This window comes from Neltuma alba, unplaced genomic scaffold, assembly GCF_004799145.2.
Source record: "Neltuma alba isolate B1F8T4 unplaced genomic scaffold, ASM479914v2 tig00011184_pilon, whole genome shotgun sequence".
In the NCBI taxonomy this organism is placed as follows: Eukaryota; Viridiplantae; Streptophyta; class Magnoliopsida; order Fabales; family Fabaceae; genus Neltuma; species Neltuma alba.
In genome coordinates, this window is record NW_021635910.1 from 553,749 (window position 1) to 570,456 (window position 16,708).

Sequence of the window (16,708 nt, forward strand, 5' to 3'; positions counted from 1 at the left end):
TTTTATTATAAATTTTATCATAATTATTTAACTCTCTCTCACATACATAATTATAATATTTCACTTTCATACACACACTTATTCCTTTCTCCTTCTCTCTCTTATTCTTACACACACCATATTATTTTTCTAACTCTCTCTTTCTCTCTTTCTAACACAATATGTAAAAATACTTTATTTTGTCATAAAAAATCATATTAATGAACAAAATTATTATCTAAATATGATATTTTTTATAAAAAATTTAAAATAATAATAATAAGTTAAAAGATACTTTTAGCGATGGTAAAAAATCGTCACTTAAACAATCCTTCAGTGGTGGCAAAAAATGCCGTGATGGCAGCGACAAGCTATTATTAAATAATAATACTATTATTAAATATATATATTTAATATTTTTATTTGATTAAAATATGATATCCATTTCATTAAAAAAATAATTCATATAATATTATTTTTTATATTTTTTATTTCTAATTATTTAAGCTATTATATTATTTATTTTAATATTTAATTTATAATTAGGAAATATGGAAATAGTATATAAAAATAATAAAATTTAATTATAACTTTTATCATGATTATTTAATTCTCTCACACACATAATTATAACATCTTACTTTCATACACGCATTCATTCCTTCCTCCTTCCCTCTCTCTTACTCTCACACATCACATTATCTCTCTCACCCACTCGTCCTCTCTAGCACAACAACATGTAAAAATACTTTATCTTGTCATAACAAATCATATTAATGAACAAAATTATTATCTAAATATGATATTTTTTATTAAAAAAACTTAAAATAATAATAAAAAGTTAAAATAGACTTTCAGGATAAAAAGTCGCCGCTAATAGTTGCTTTCAATAGCAACATGTAAGGTCACCACTAAAAGCTTCTTTTAGCAAAAGTCCTTTTTAGCAGCAACATTAAGGGTCGCCTCTAAAAGTCTTGACCCTCAATGGTGACTCTAATTTCAGCAGCGACAGTTGAAGGTAAGATATGTCGCTGCTGAAAGTCACATTTTTATAAAATGTTACCGCTGAAAGTTCATTGAAAGTCCCTTCTTCTCTTCTTTTTTTTTTAGTGATAGTAGACGAGTTAGAGTGGGTCTAGAAGTTGGGTTCCTGCACTAGGTGCAAATGTGCTAATCTGGTTTACTGATGCAAGCGTGCCACGGTGAAACTGCTCATTCACGGTGGCAAACGAGACACTTAAATGCAATGCGGCGTTTTGATCCTCGGAATCCTTTTCTATCATTTTCAGAATTACTTGGCCCTTGTTTGTGACTTCCTTAGGTCCTCGACTGTCATTTTTTCAATTTGACTTTGACTTTGAATTGAAATGCAATTTTAAATAATTGTAATATCCCATGTCCTCAAAATCAACTCAATTGAATGAAATCAGTGAAATAATGATGATTTTGCCCTTATAAAACACAATGTGCAAGAGGTCACCCTTAATCCTAAATTCCCACCAACTAACATCAAACCATACATTTAAACTCAATAAATCTCATAAAAGCCAATGAAATGACATTAAATAACATGGCAAAAATATGTTAGATCAATTCCATGAGCAGCCCAAACTTAAGCGCTCAGCATCATTTAAACCATACTATTTATTTGGCCTCTGAGCACTCCAACAAACTTTAAAAAATTCGGACAGAAATCCTTATTAAATCTGGAAATTTTCCAGCTTTAGTAACAGGACTTAATCGTCATTTTCTCATCCTTAATCATGCTTAAACAATTTTAGACACTTGTTTAACGCGCAAGAGCATCAAAACAATGAGTTCTATTAGTCTCACTCTCAAGTTTCAACTTCAACAATCACCAAGCGTCATAAAGGCACATAGCCCCTATATACTTTTATTATTTATTGGTCCCACACTTACAATACCACCCGTAATTTTCCGCCTTAACATTTATGGGACCAAAATCTGTAGCAACTGACACTCATCCCCTTGGTGTCATGGCATGATAAAGCACGTTTTGGGCTATACATATTGGGCTATAATATGTACCAAGTCCATTTTGGGCTTAGGGCGAAGTTACTCCCTCTTCTCTTTTTCCTTCTTTGTTGATGCTTAATTACCAATTAAATTTTAGAAAGAATTAATATAATTTTAAGTCCCTTAAATTTGTCCTTATTTTAATTTTGGTCTCTCAATTTTTAAACTATAAGTTTTAGTCTCTCAATTTTCTTTTCATTTAAAGCACTCATCCCTATAATTTAATAAAAACTTGAATCATTTTACTCCTTGAGAAATAAAACCTATGGTTTGAAATTTAAAGGTTTAAAACCAAAATAAAAAAAATTTGAGGACCAAAGATTATATTAACCCTTTTTAGAAATCACTAAGATTGGATTTAACAAAAGAAACTAGTCTCTCATAACATGGTAAACTAAGATTTGAATTTCTTGCTATAAGAGGTGCCTCACTTGGTGCCTCATAGTATCTTAAACTTGTTTGTCTTAAGTTAGAAGATACTCGTGTATAGCAAAAAAAATAAAAATAAAAATAAATCCTTTAATGCTTTAAGAGGATTTTCTATTTTAATTAGCCTTTTTCCTTATAAAATAATTTTCCTAACAAGTTTGGATCAAATTATAACCTCTAACTATTTTTTTTTTTGAATTTTTGAGAAAACAAACCCTTAATTTCAAAAAATAAGCTTTAAAATTGTTTATAACTCTTTCTGGAAAGTAAACTCCTTTATCTCTTTAAAATTTCATCTAAAAATAAGCTTTTTGGCCAACTGAATCCTTTTTGAGACGTTTTTCAACCTGTTTGTCAAAACGTTTAGAGGGGTAAAAGTAGCTTATAAGTGTGATAAGCCAGTTTGTAAATTTGAGAGCTGTTGGTCATGCTACGAACTAAACTTACTTATTCAATCATAATCCAAATAACTTTTTCACTTTATAAACTAACTTTTACAATAGTCAATCTATATATAAATTACATTATCTAATCTAACTTTTACCTAATCTGATTTTTCTAAAAGTCAGATTAAAAATAAGTTTTTTTTTAACTACTAATCCAAACAGATCATTTACTTTTTATGATTTATTCAAACCTCAAAAACACGTTATAAACTGCTGTCTTATTTTTCTTTTTCTTTTTTTTTTTTCTCAATTTTTTGGGCTTTTTTCATGACTATAATTTTCACTCAATATTTGCTCTTATTTATATTTTTGTTCCAATTTAACTTATTTTTCTCGTATTCAAAATTTAAAACGTTACACACCATCCGAATTATAGCTTCATTGCAACCATGCATATGAAATTTGTAATATTCACAACATCATCAAAGTTTCACAAGACTAGACAATCTATAAGTTAAGGCTATTTTGCATTTCTTGTTTGAGATTGGGATATAAAATGAAAACTTTCATATGGGTGAAGCTGCGATCTTATGATCCTAGCCTATTTCGCATTTCTTGTTTGAGATTGGTGTTATGTTGAATTATCTAAGTTGCCTCAACTATGTCTACATCCTTGAACTCCTACATCAATGTTGTCACATGTAAAAAGAATATAATTTGCTCAATGATCTTCTCATCCATTCAAATTTCAGTGGTACTATAGAAAATGATATCCACTTGCTCCTTCAATCCTTTTCTGATCACTCTCTCTCTCTAGAAAACTGATTCTACAAAACTGATGATTTATGAAATTCCAATTCCCCGGATCATATTATACCAATTTTAGTTGTATCATTTTCTTTATTTTATAAATTTCATCTTTTTAACACAAAAAATATAGCACTAATTGACATTGGTTATTAAGTATATCACGTTTATTTTATTTGTGCAATTGTTTTTGGGAAAACTCGCTTTAAAAACTAATTGAAATACTGAAGTTATAAAAGGGTCTCTAAATTTAATAAATTCCTAGTCAAGTCATGGATCCAATTTGGGATTTATAAATGTGGAGTAGTATTTTACCTTAATGCCTCTTTTCTCTCCCATAAAACTTTTGTCCATCTTCTTCTCTTGTTCCTCTTTCTTCCTTCGCTTCCTCTATTCCTCTTCCTGCCATCTCGATCCCTAACTGTTGATTAAATTGGAGAGGAAGGAAGGCGAAAAAAAAATTTCAATGAGCTCAATTTAAAAAATTAAAAAAAATGGGGTTGTAAAATTTTGATAAACAGAAAGTGTAAAATAAAAGAGTAAGCAAAATTAGTTAAAAACTTTAAACCTCACTTTTATAATTTCTTAAATCGAGCTCATTAAAATTTTTTCAACCCTTCTTTCTTCTCCATTTTCCTCATACCAAACAGATTAGAGAGATTGTATGTAAGATATATGAGTAGCAACACGATCATATCTTTAATCCATTGCTAGTTTGACGGATCGCTTTGGTTCCACTGCAGAGACTCAAGGCTTCATTATTTTTTCTTTGTTTTCGAGCTTGCAACTCCCATTTTCATCTCAATCACTTGAAGAGCACTTCTCTATATCACACCCATTAACTAGTATTCCAACATTACATATCGTAAAAGCTCAAACCTTGTCTGACATCTATTAGTAGCTCAAGTTTCCAAAATCCCATTTCTAACTTCAGAAAGCAAGCTTTATCACAATATTTTTCAGATTACTTAAAAAAGAGGATGAAAGAAGGGGAAGATTAACCAGATATGGTCATTCACGAGCCTTTTTGTTATCCTTTGTTTGTCTATTATTGATGGCTTATTTGGATGGTTTGGTCTATAATGTTGGAGCGAAAGAGTTTGAAAGTAATTTGTATACTCATTGTCACTGATTAATTAGAGGTATATTGTGCGGCAATTGGAGCAATTACTAAGAAAATGTAGTTTCCTTTTACCAACTGAGCAGCAATAGAAGTGATCAGGTATTCACGAGTTAAATTTCAATTCATAAGTTTTTATTTGCAATTTACAAGTTCCCATTCATAACAAAATTTTTGCAATAACCTCATAACTCAGGCACAAGATAGCTTTACAAATTAACACATTAAATTTTGCAGTTCACAATTTCCCATTCGCAATTGCAATTTCTCGTCCACAACAATTTTTTTTTTGGTAATAACCATGTTTTAACTCAAGTACAAGACGACCTTAGAAATTAACACGTTACATTGAGAAATTCACAAGTTCTCATTTGCAATTCACAAGTTTCCATTTTAACAGAACTTATACAATAACCATCAGTAACTCGAACACAAGACGTCCTTAGAAGTTAAAGCATTAACTTTCGCAATTCACACGTTCCCATTTGAAATTCACAAGTTCCTTATCACAACAAAACCTTTGCAATAAACCTCTTGTGACTCAAACACAAGACAAACTTAGAAATTAACATGTTAGATTTTTCAATTCACAATTTTTGATTTGCAGTTCACAAGTTACGATTCGCAACAAACTCAAGCAGAAGACTTCATTAGAACTTAACATGTTAAATTGATGACATGTCAAATGGCATCATTAAAACTTACCACATTAAAAAATGAACCGGACCAGCCGGGTTGGACCATAAAAATCAACCAACCAATCACCTAGCCGATTCAATTGATGGTAAAAAAACTAATGGTGATCAGCCGGGGGTGACCAGATATAACCCTGAGCAATTCGTTTAACCCAATTGGTTTAGTGGGTTAGCCTAGTTTTGTTTTTTTAAAAGTCGTTTTAATGCCAACAAATTACTTTATTTTCTTTTTTTTAAACTATTGGTAATTATTAGTTTAGTGACTAAAGCATCGTAGGCAAGAACTATTTTGTTACCACAAATCTAATTTGATATTTTGTTAGAATGAATATTTAGTGATTTTAATAGTATAATACTATGATGCAAATTTGTCAAGGTAATTGTAGAAAAAGTTGGAAAGAAAATGTAAGTATATTATTATTTTGTTAGCGAGTCAAGACATTGAATTGATATTTATTGTTTTGGATGGTATAATGAGAATTTAAAAGTAATTTTCAAACTTTTATTCCTCAACTGTTTGACTCTCAGGTTAACTCCAATTTAACATACTGGCCCTTGATCTATTACCTTAACCGGTTTAGAGGCCGGTCTGATTGTTAGTACATTGTATTTAACTAAAGCAATATAGAAACATGACACAAAGAGTAAAGGAGCATATTAATCGCTGGGTGATTTTGGTCCCTTTCACAGGAAGTATTAAATACCACTCCTACATTTAACATAAGTTGCTTGTCACAAATTCTTGTGTATTAAGAAATGCATTAACTTACTTGGACGGGGTCGATGGGTGATCATGAAGGCCCATGGCCTAGGACTGTGGCCTCCATTACACCGGGGAGGGGTGCAATTATAACTTCACCTATATTGTATAGCCGGTCCCAAGCCCGGATAAAGGAGGAGGGTTGTGTTAGGCCCTCGACAACCAATGTAAAAACCCGTCGAATCTCATGAACATGGATCAACGAAATAATTATGCTAATGCTAGGTCATTGCCCAGAAGTGACGTGCTGTATGGGTTGAGTACAGTGAGAAATGAGCTAGAGCCGCTGCATCGTCACCCGTATGTAGCGTTAAATGAGCGAGGGCTATCGCACTCTCTTGGATGGAGGCGGCTAAAGAAGTTAGTTCATGAGACTGAAATTAGATTTGGCACTTGGAATATTGGGACGCTGAATGAGAAATCTATGGAAGTAGCAAGAGTTATGAGGGACAGAAAGATTAATATCTTGTGCCTCCAAGAAACCAAATGGACTGGAGAAGCTGCCAAGGAGCTTGGAGAGTATAAACTTTGGTATACAGGAAAGGTGAGTGCAAGGAATGGGGTTGGTATCATCATTGATGGAACATGGAAAAAAAACATGGTAGAGGTTAAAAGGTTTGACGACAGAATAATATTGTTAAGAGTGATTGTTAGAAATGATACTATCAATATCATTAGTGCCTATGCACCTCAGGTTGGGGCAGAGGCACACCTTAAAGATAAGTTCGGGGAAGATATGGAGGGGTTGGTTCAAAGCATACCACTCGAGGAAAAAATTTTATTGGTGGGGACCTTAATGGACATGTCAGTAAGGAAGCAGGACAATTTAGTAGGGCCCATGGTGGTTTTGGTTTTGGGAGCTTAATAGTGGAGGAAATCTATCCTCGACTTTTCTCTTGCATACAATCTTAAGATTGTCAACACTTGTTTTAAGAAGCGAGAGGAACATTTAATCACATACAAAAGTGGTGTCTCAAAATCACAAATTGATTTCTTTTTGGTTAAGAATCCGGATAGAAGACTGTGTACTAATTGCAAAGTGATTCCAGTAGATGGGGTGACTGCCCAACATAGAATACTTATCCTTGATGTACGTTTTAAGAGTACCAGGCAAAAGTACCATCAAGTGGTAAAACCCAGGGTTAAGTGGTGGCAGTTAAAGGGTGAGAAGCGGGAGTTATTCAAAAGGACCCTTTTGGAGGAAGGGATTTGGGAGTCACAGGGAAATGCAAACATGATGTGGGAAGAGATAGCTTCAATGGTTCGTTTGGTAGTTAAAGCAATTTTAAGAGAATCTAAAGGTCCTGGTCAGAGAGACAAGGAGACTTGGTGGTAGGATAAGAATGTGAAAGAGAAAGTCAAATAGAAAAGAGATTGTTTTAAGGCCATACACTTGTGCAATAGTATAGAAAACCGAGAAAAGTATCATTTGGCTAAAAAAGAGACGAAGAGAGTAGTGAGCAAGGAACGTACTAAAGCTTATGAAGGGTTTTATCAGGAGTTAGGAACAAAGACAGGAGAAAGAAATATTTACAAGATTGCGAAGTAAAGGGAGAGGAAAAAGAGAGATCTGGACCAAGTAAAGTGTATAAAGGATGAAGATGGTAAAGTGTTAGTTACTGATGGTGATATTAAGGACAGATGGGAGGCTTATTTTCACAAGTTGTTTAATGAGGAAAGCAATTATGCGACTCAGAACTTACAGGACTTGCTAATTAACGAAGATGATTAGAATTTGGCTTTCTACTGCAGGATCCGTATCGGACAGGTTAAGGCAGCTCTCAAGAAAATGGACAATGGAAAAGCCGTCGATCCTGATGGTATCCCTATTGAAGTTTGGAAATGTTTGGGCAATGAGGGTGAGGTGTGGCTAACCAAGCTTTTTAATGAAATTTTACGCTCTAAAAATATGCCGGATGATTGGAGGAGAAGCATTTTAGTTCCTATTTACAAGAATAAAAGAGACATTCAAAACTATGCAAGCTACAGAGGGATAAAACTTATGAATCATACAATGAAGTTGTAGGAAAAAGTGATGGAATATAGGTTGAGGCTGGAGACTTCTATTTTGGAAAACCAATTTGGATTTATGCCAGGGAGATCCACATCAGAAGCAATCTATTTACTAAGAGGGTTAATGGAAAGATATAGGAGTAAAAAAAGATTTACATATGGTTTTTATTGACCTGGAAAAGGCTTATGATCATGTGCCAAGAGAAGTAATGTGGAAGGCTTTGGAAAAGAAAGGTGTACGAGTTGCTTATATCAAAGCCATACAAGATATGTATGAGGGGGTAACTACTAGTGTAAGAACACTAGGAGGTGAGACAAGGGACTTTCCTATTAAGATTGGCCTACATCAGGGATCCTCTTTGAGTCTGTACTTGTTCAATATTGTTATGGATGTTCTAATTGAACTTATTCAAGAAAGAATCCCTAAGTCCATGCTTTTCGCGGATGATATAGTTCTCATTGCGGAATCAAAAGAAGAGATTAACACTAGATTGGAGTTATGGAGAAGGACTTTAGAGTCGAAAGGTTTCCGCTTGAGCAGGAACAAAACAGAATATATGCATTGTGATTTTGGAGGGAGGCAAGGCAATAGGGATTTGGAGGTGAAGATGGGGGAGCAAATCATTCCTCAAGTATCAAAGTTTAAATACCTAGGATACATTATACAATAGGATGGGGAAATTGATGGAGACGTTTCTCATAGAATACAAGCTGGCTGGTTAAAGTGGAGGAAAGCTATCGGAGTTATTTGCGATAAGAAGGTACCTGAGAAACTTAAAGGAAAATTTTATCGGATGGCTATAAGACCAGCGATGTTATATGGTAGTGAATGTTGGGCAATAAAGGGAAAACAAAAACACAAAGTCGGGGTAGCAGAAATGAGGATGTTGAGATGGATGTGTGGTCATACAAGAAAAGATAGAATTCGAAATGAAAATACCAGGACAAGAGTCGGTGTGGCACCTATCCAAGAGAAAATGATTGAAAATCGCTTAAGATGGTTTGGACATGTGCAGAGAAGGCCATTGGAGGCCCCGATGAGAGGGTGGATCAGACAAGATGGAGTCCCATAAAAAGGGGTAGAGGAAGACCGAGAAGAACACTTAATGAGGTCATTGAACGAGACCTCCTAATCAACATATCTAAGAACTGGGTTGTTGATAGAGTACGATGGCGTCGTGTGATTCATGTAGCCAACCCCACCTAGTGGGATAAGGCTTGTTGTTGTTGTAAGAAATGCATTAAATTAATAAAATTTTTAATTTTACTCTTATTAAAATTCTCTCTTTCTCCAATTACAAATCATTCTCACATCTCCTTCTTCTTTCTCTCTTTCCAATGAAATGAAGTAAAGGTAAAATTATCAAGTAAGCATTAAATATATATATGTATACACACTCACACGCACGCACACTATAAGTTACTTATATTTAGGATCAAAACTTTTTGGGTAAGTAACTTATATTTAGGACCAAGTAGCACTTTTCTTCCATATGTGCGTGTCATATATATCCATAATCAATAAAAGTAAGAAGAGAGATAGAATTTAGAGAGAATTCCCAAAAAAAATGTTTAAATTTCAAAATTTCAAATGAGTCTTGTTTACTACATTTTAATAACAATTGATAACATTTGAAAAGCAAATGACAATACATTCCTAATTTGGAATTTTGAAATTTTAGAGGGTTTTTTGTGGAATTTCTCCTAGAATTTAATGATAGAGTTTAGCACAAGTAATGCAAATAACACTTTAAATCATTTGAATTTTATGATAAATTTAATACTTTAAATTAATTTTTTACTATTACCTATGAGTTAATTAGTTAAAGAAAGACTTGTGTTTAGAATGAGATGGATATTTTCTAGACGCTTTTCTTGGATCATAACGGGTCTGTTTGGATAGCGATTAGAAATACTTATAAGCACATTTCACATAAGCAGAGACAAAACTCCTCTCGTATACTTACTCTGTATTTCGTAAATCACAATTAAAAAGCTACTTATAGTTTATTCCAATGAGCCCAATATATGAGATATCAAGGTGGCCTACATAGATTCATCTTGTCGAGGATTTATCATCCTTATCCTCGTCTTGTGTTCAATATCCACTGTGTCAGCTCAATTAATTAATTGGAAAATTATTTTACTACTTGATTCTTCCACAAGAGCTTCCAAATTCAGTCCTCTTCTTGTGAAGAAAAAGCAGATAGCGATTGGCAACTAGGTTCTTCCCCCTCACAAGTCTTAAGTCTTCCACTTTGGAATTATTAACACGAAATGTGCGCACTTGAACTTTCATATTCCTTCCTCGTTACTTCCTATATGCTCCAAGGCTCTCACTCATCAACTGCCCCACCTCCCGCATGAAAAGATGAAAGAGAAATGTAATACTTCTCGGGTCCTTAACACATAATTAACTAATTTTAGCAGATTAAGAATATTAGTTAAATTAGTTAATATGATATGTTTTTCTAAAATATCCCAATCATTTTTCTTAGTTCTCTATCTCCTTGTACTTTATTATTATTAAGGGAATATCAAGATTAATTTGAAAAAAAATTGATAATGATGTGAAATGTGTCTTACATATAAGACCTACGTCACCTCTTAAATTAGATCCCATTTAAGGACTGGAGTCCTTACAGTTTAGCTCAATTTCATATCAGGTTAGTGTAACTTATTTTGTTTGAACTTGACTCTTATTGTTAGAAATGGAATGAAATAGATTTCATAAAGTGTCCATGAAATTTTATAGATTTAAATTAATAGTTCGTACGCTCAGGGATGGGAAGCATATAACGGATCAAACTTAAGGACCCGAATTAAACAAAATAAACTATAGAGATTTATTTCAAAATTAAGATAAATAATTATAAGGACTTGTAAATTAATTTTTATCTAAATAAATATATCTTGTTATGTTCAAAAGAATAAGTTTATCTATTTATGAGCAATACCATTTGAACGGAAGAATTTAAATCTACCATTGATGTCAAGACATTATTGTTGATAAATAATTTGTAGGTATGTATGTAAGCTTTTTTTTTTTTTAATTATCTAGGTATAAAGTCTACTTTTACCATGACCATTAAGAACAGTTTTTTTAAAAAAGAACAAATTATATTCGAGCTGCATATTTTAAAGCAAGTCCTCTACATCTAAATTTAATAATTTTTATAAATGATTCTTATTTTTGCCCCTTTTTTCACTTTCCAAACTTCTCATCACTATCCTCTATTGTTAAGATAAAAGCATCCTTAAAAGTCTTGAAATGTTTCTATGCTACCAAGGGGTACGTCGGTGAGAAAAGTGAAATGGACAGTGTCATGCGTATAGCAGTGTTATGCATATTGCAATCTAGACTATAGTTGATAGACTTGAGGTCAATCAACTATATAACTTTTTCCAAACGAGAGAAATACTTAATCATGAAGTGAGAGAGGATTTACATACAACTCCATAGGCCAGTGATTCTCAAAGCTTTCGGGCATTTTCATTGTTGTATTATCTCTCTGAGAAAAGATAGATTTCTGTAATTGGATCATTTACATTAATTAGTTACTCCCTCCTGCCGTAAATGTAGAGGCTACATAATTAATTTACAAAGATTAAAAAAATTCAATTATTTATGGATAAATATTTGTTAATTTTCTGAAAATATACATTTAATCATTTGCACTAAAAATACTTTCATTAATGGAAACCCACTTTTAATATTGATAATGTGGGGGAAAATTATAAATTAAAAGACAAAGTGAATTTCAATATTACATTTAGGATTAAAATGAATCATTCAATACCTCCTATATTAAAAATCAGAATGGATATTATAAACACATAATTAAGCATATGTCATACATGAATTTTTCTACAAACGGTCTGTGTTGGTTAGATGACAAATATATGGCAATATGTATAGAGTTCTCATCCAGCATTGACGGAGTATAAAATAAAGTACGCATTATAAATTAATAAAAATTTAGAGATGAATTAACACTACCATATTGAAAAGGAAATTTCCTTATTAACTCAAGACTCATGCTACACAAGTACATGGATTAATTACTAGAAGAGAGGTAGATCGGAGATGATAGCCACTTATTTTCCTAGTAAAGCATATGCTTAGTCGGTTGGAAAAGATTCCTACAAAAGTAGGTCCAATAAAGTATATCGGACCAGAGTGGGAATAGCAGAAACACGAACAAGGGTATAGGTATAAAAGCAAGTGCAGAAATGAAGTTAGGAACCCATTTTGAACCATAACAAAACATGATGAAAAAGGTACTACCAAATGCTATCATCATACTTATTATGGAGATGAACAAAGCAACCAATCCAGATATGAGCTTCAAGGGTAATGACTTGTGAAAATCATCTTCTGCATAACGTGAGATGAGGATGGACAAGAAAATCAGTATGGAAGTTGAGGATGAGATCATTGCAATTGCATCAGATATGGCAAATGTCAAGAATGACGGTTTATGCAAGTAATTAGGGTTTCCTGATTCATCATCGATACCACCTGGTATGCTGAATGCAGCTGTAAACACTGCAGTAGTAGTAAGAGTTGAAACAAGCATGGAGGACTTTGCTGTTTTCTTCATCCATGATTCTGCTTCTTTTAGCAAGTCTCTGTGCTCCTTTGTGAATAGTTGGTGAGGAGTCAATCCATCTACATTTTTCATTTCTATCAATGATGGTAGCATTATCTTCTTTACTTCCTGCCGTGGTAAAGGATATGCTATATGAATTGCATAAAATTCCTAACTAACAAACCACTCTATTCACAAGCCCTAACTTATTCCTCTGCAATATACAAGATGCATCAAGTAATAAGAACATATGCAAGTCATAGAGGTAGACTAAATATTATTTATTGCAAAATACCTTGAACCATAATAACTCAAAGGTCATTTGGAAAGCTGCTCCAGAAACTAGGTTTAATCGATCTGGTGGTGCCACTCTTGCAGCCATATGCAATAAGTTGCCTTCATCATCAGAATCCTTAAAACCTACTATGAAATCTTTGATCGGGCCAATATCATGAATGAGATTAAAGATGTCAGCATAACGACGCAAAACTGCAACATGAATTATGCTTCGATTCCTTCCATCAACTTCCCATATCAAATCAGGATAGGTACTTATAAGCTCAGCTAGAAATTCAAAATTCCCAACTTCCACAGCATTAAACATTACTTGTGTAGGTACTCTTATGCTGTTCATAATCATCCCATCATCCTGTGCAAGTAATATACTCCACAAGTGTTTTATTAGTTGAAGTTGCTGAGTTTGCTTCAAACCTAGGAAATACAATTCATATGTATCGTAAACCCACTTTATCATAATTATATTTTTCGTAATTTGTGATCATGGATACTTACAGGATTTCATGAGTCGCTTTCTATATCTCTGACTTTGGCAAATAGAACTAAAAGGCTTTCGAGCCAATATGTGCAATATTGTCTCATTGTTTTGCCTATCTCTCTCAAAAGCTAGATGTGGATTCGTCTCTAGCAACTTCAGGGCTAAATCTGCGCAAATCAATATATAAAAGTCATATATGTGATTGATGTGTGCTTAGCGCAAGGCATATGTGTGTGCGCGTATCACCCTTCAAATTTGATATTCGTCATCTTGTATAGTCTCATGTTTGGTTTGTGTGTGTAATCTTCTTACCATATATTCCACTATAGAGACAGTAGAAGAGCAGTACTGTCCAATTAACACGTTCAAAAACTTGAATAGTTTCATCATACAAATGCCAAGCCATGTCACTTTGCCCTTGTAAAGCAGCCATGTGAAGAGGAGTGACTCTGCACCACCCCTTATCAATGGCAAGATGTTGTTTTTTCCCTTTATGATCTCAACAATCTGCTTATTTCCAGTTGCTACAGCAAAGCTGAACGCAGTGTTCCCTTTCTGATCTTGCAACTCTAAGTCATCTCGATCCATTTCCTTCACTAGCTCCTCCACAAAGTGAACACGGTTGGCTGCGGCAGCCACCTGGAGCACCGTCGACCACCCCTTGGTTATGGCGGCGCGAGCTAGACTCCGGTCTTGATCTAAGATGTGCTTTGCTGCTTGCCAATCACCTTTCAGTGCTGCTTTGTGAAGAGGAACACAAAACCTTTGGTATTTATCTCTTCGCTCTTCTGAAGCAATTTAATTGATGGAAACATATTGTTATCTAGATTGTAATATAAATGGAAACACACTAGAGAGAGAAAGAGAGAGAGAGATGAGATGAGAGAGCATACGTCTGTGATCTATAAGATTAAGGTTAGGCCTTCTAAACCGAGCCGAAGCAACCCTCTGAAGTTGTTGTGTTGTTACAGTCGCAGAACTTACATCTGCTACGGCCATTTCTCTGTCAAGAAAAACCGTATGTGTTCAAATATTAGCTGGTCTCTCTGAATAGAACCTTGAAGCATAAATTTGGGTATGCTATGCTTGGAGCTAGCTATGGCATGTGAGGAACAAAGCACTTTTTTACTGCTCGAAGATTTGGCTCTGCTACAGCTAGCACTCACAGAGGGCTAATAACGACTTAGCTAAACTCTTGAATCATGGGAGCCAACAACTAGTTCTCTTCTCTTATTTATCGTATGGATGCGACAGCAGCGTCCTGGCAATTCTCTTTTTCCGATGAAAAGCAAGCGCTGCAATTACATCATACCTTTTACTCTCTCTCTCTCTCTCTCTCTCTCTCTATATATATATATATATATATATAATGCATTTTTGAGCATATACATACACGAGACTTCTAAATTTGTTCTGGTTTATAAACTAATTAAACTTGTTATAGATAAAAATATTTTAAATTTACCAAAATTAGGAGGAGCTTATTCAAATTCAAAATTATTTATTAGAATGTAAAAAAGTAATTAAAAGTAGGGAAAACTATGCTCTGGATCCTTATAGGTTCAGTCAAACTTGGTCAAGGTCGCTAAGGTTTATCTTTTGGGATATTTCTTGTAGTTTAAAACTGTGAAGTCTTGAGTCCTTCCGTCAATTAACAGCGCTGACATGGCTTAACAGTGTAAAAAATGATTAGGTGGCAGATGGGTTTATGGGATCTCAATTTTTTCCCATGGTGACTTGGCATCTAACAAACACGTCATCCGCAACCATTTTTTTAATTAAAAAAAAGGAAAATTGATCGGTAATCAATGAAATAATAGAAGCAATTTTATTTTTTAATGCCATCAGTTCGATTGACAAAATCGGGAGGAAAAAAAAAAACAGTAAAATGAAGCCAATTAATCTAGGATCATAGTTTCCGGCGAGTGAACATCCAAAGATGGGAGCAAGCAGAATCCTGGGGTTGGTTAAATGATTGTTAAAACCTTCTCAGTTCCTTCCATTAACTGCGGAACATATAAACAAGAGGAGGGATGAGGGATTGGACTGGGGAGGCCACCTTACAGGGCGGAATGCCAAGAACGAAGAAGAACTGCAAAAGTTGGATAAGGATTTGAGCAACAACTAAGTTTCTTCTTCTATGAAGAAAATTTTCAGTCTCTGTTCGACACCGACGATGACAGTCCGATCTATCCTTGTGCGTTCTCTTCGTGGCGATCCCACCCAAGCCCTAGTGAAAGCCATTGTTGCCAAAGAGAATTTCACCAACCCCTTCGACTCCCCTTACTTTCTTGATCTCATGGCCAAGCACATGAAGCCTGAGCTCTTCAAGCGTCAACCTCGCGATGCTTTCAAGGTTCTTGACAAGGAGTCCACCGACTACCTCCCCGTCTCCAAACCCCGGCATATACTCACCGGTGTTGGTGAGAAGCTAGAGCCTGTTGAGTTCGATCGGTGGATCAGGGAGGTCGGCGTGCGTTCGGAAGCTAAGATCCGTCCAAAACTCAAATCTGGAACGAACGTGAGAAGAAGACGTTCCAGGCATTCGTTGATTTCTCGGCGGCTTCTAGCGTCCGGCATAATGAAGGCTCACGCTGTCTTCTCGCATTCCCAAATCGCGAGGAAGCACCACTTTTTTTTTTAAATTTTATACTCAAAAAATGGCAACTCATTAATCATTTTTCCACGTAACATTGTTAAGCCATGTCAGCACTCTTAATTAACAGAAGGACTTGGAGCTTAACAGTTTTAAACTACAAGGACCCCTCTGGGGCCCAAGAAAACCTACAAGGACCCCTGTCGAAGAAAATAAACTCTAGGGACCTTGACCAAGTTTGACCGAAACTAGAAGAATAGGGAACATAATTTTCCCTTAAAAGTAATATTTTTGAAAAATCTCAACTGAAAATAATAACAAAAAGTATTTAATTTCAACTAACGTTTACGTGCAGGCTCATGCATGGCGCACGCGCATATTGAATAAACCGATTTTATTATTCTTTACTCAAAAATGATAAAATAGAAAAAAAAAATTAGAAATGATATCGGAACTTAGAAATACCAAAATGGTCACATGAATTTGCAAAATCCCAATTTAGTTACAAATAACTAATTT

At 34.3% G+C, this 16,708-nt stretch overlaps 3 pseudogenes; 2 read left to right on the forward strand and 1 right to left on the reverse strand.

Annotated features, from left to right (window-relative positions):
- Positions 1–6,215: 6,215 nt before the first annotated feature.
- On the forward strand, positions 6,216–6,342 carry LOC114762079 (uncharacterized; annotated as a pseudogene).
- A 64-nt stretch (positions 6,343–6,406) lies between these two features.
- On the forward strand, positions 6,407–7,728 carry LOC114762055 (craniofacial development protein 2-like; annotated as a pseudogene).
- Positions 7,729–12,332: 4,604 nt separating this feature from the next.
- Positions 12,333–14,592, reverse strand: LOC114762071 (uncharacterized; annotated as a pseudogene).
- Between the last annotated feature and the right edge of the window lie 2,116 nt (positions 14,593–16,708).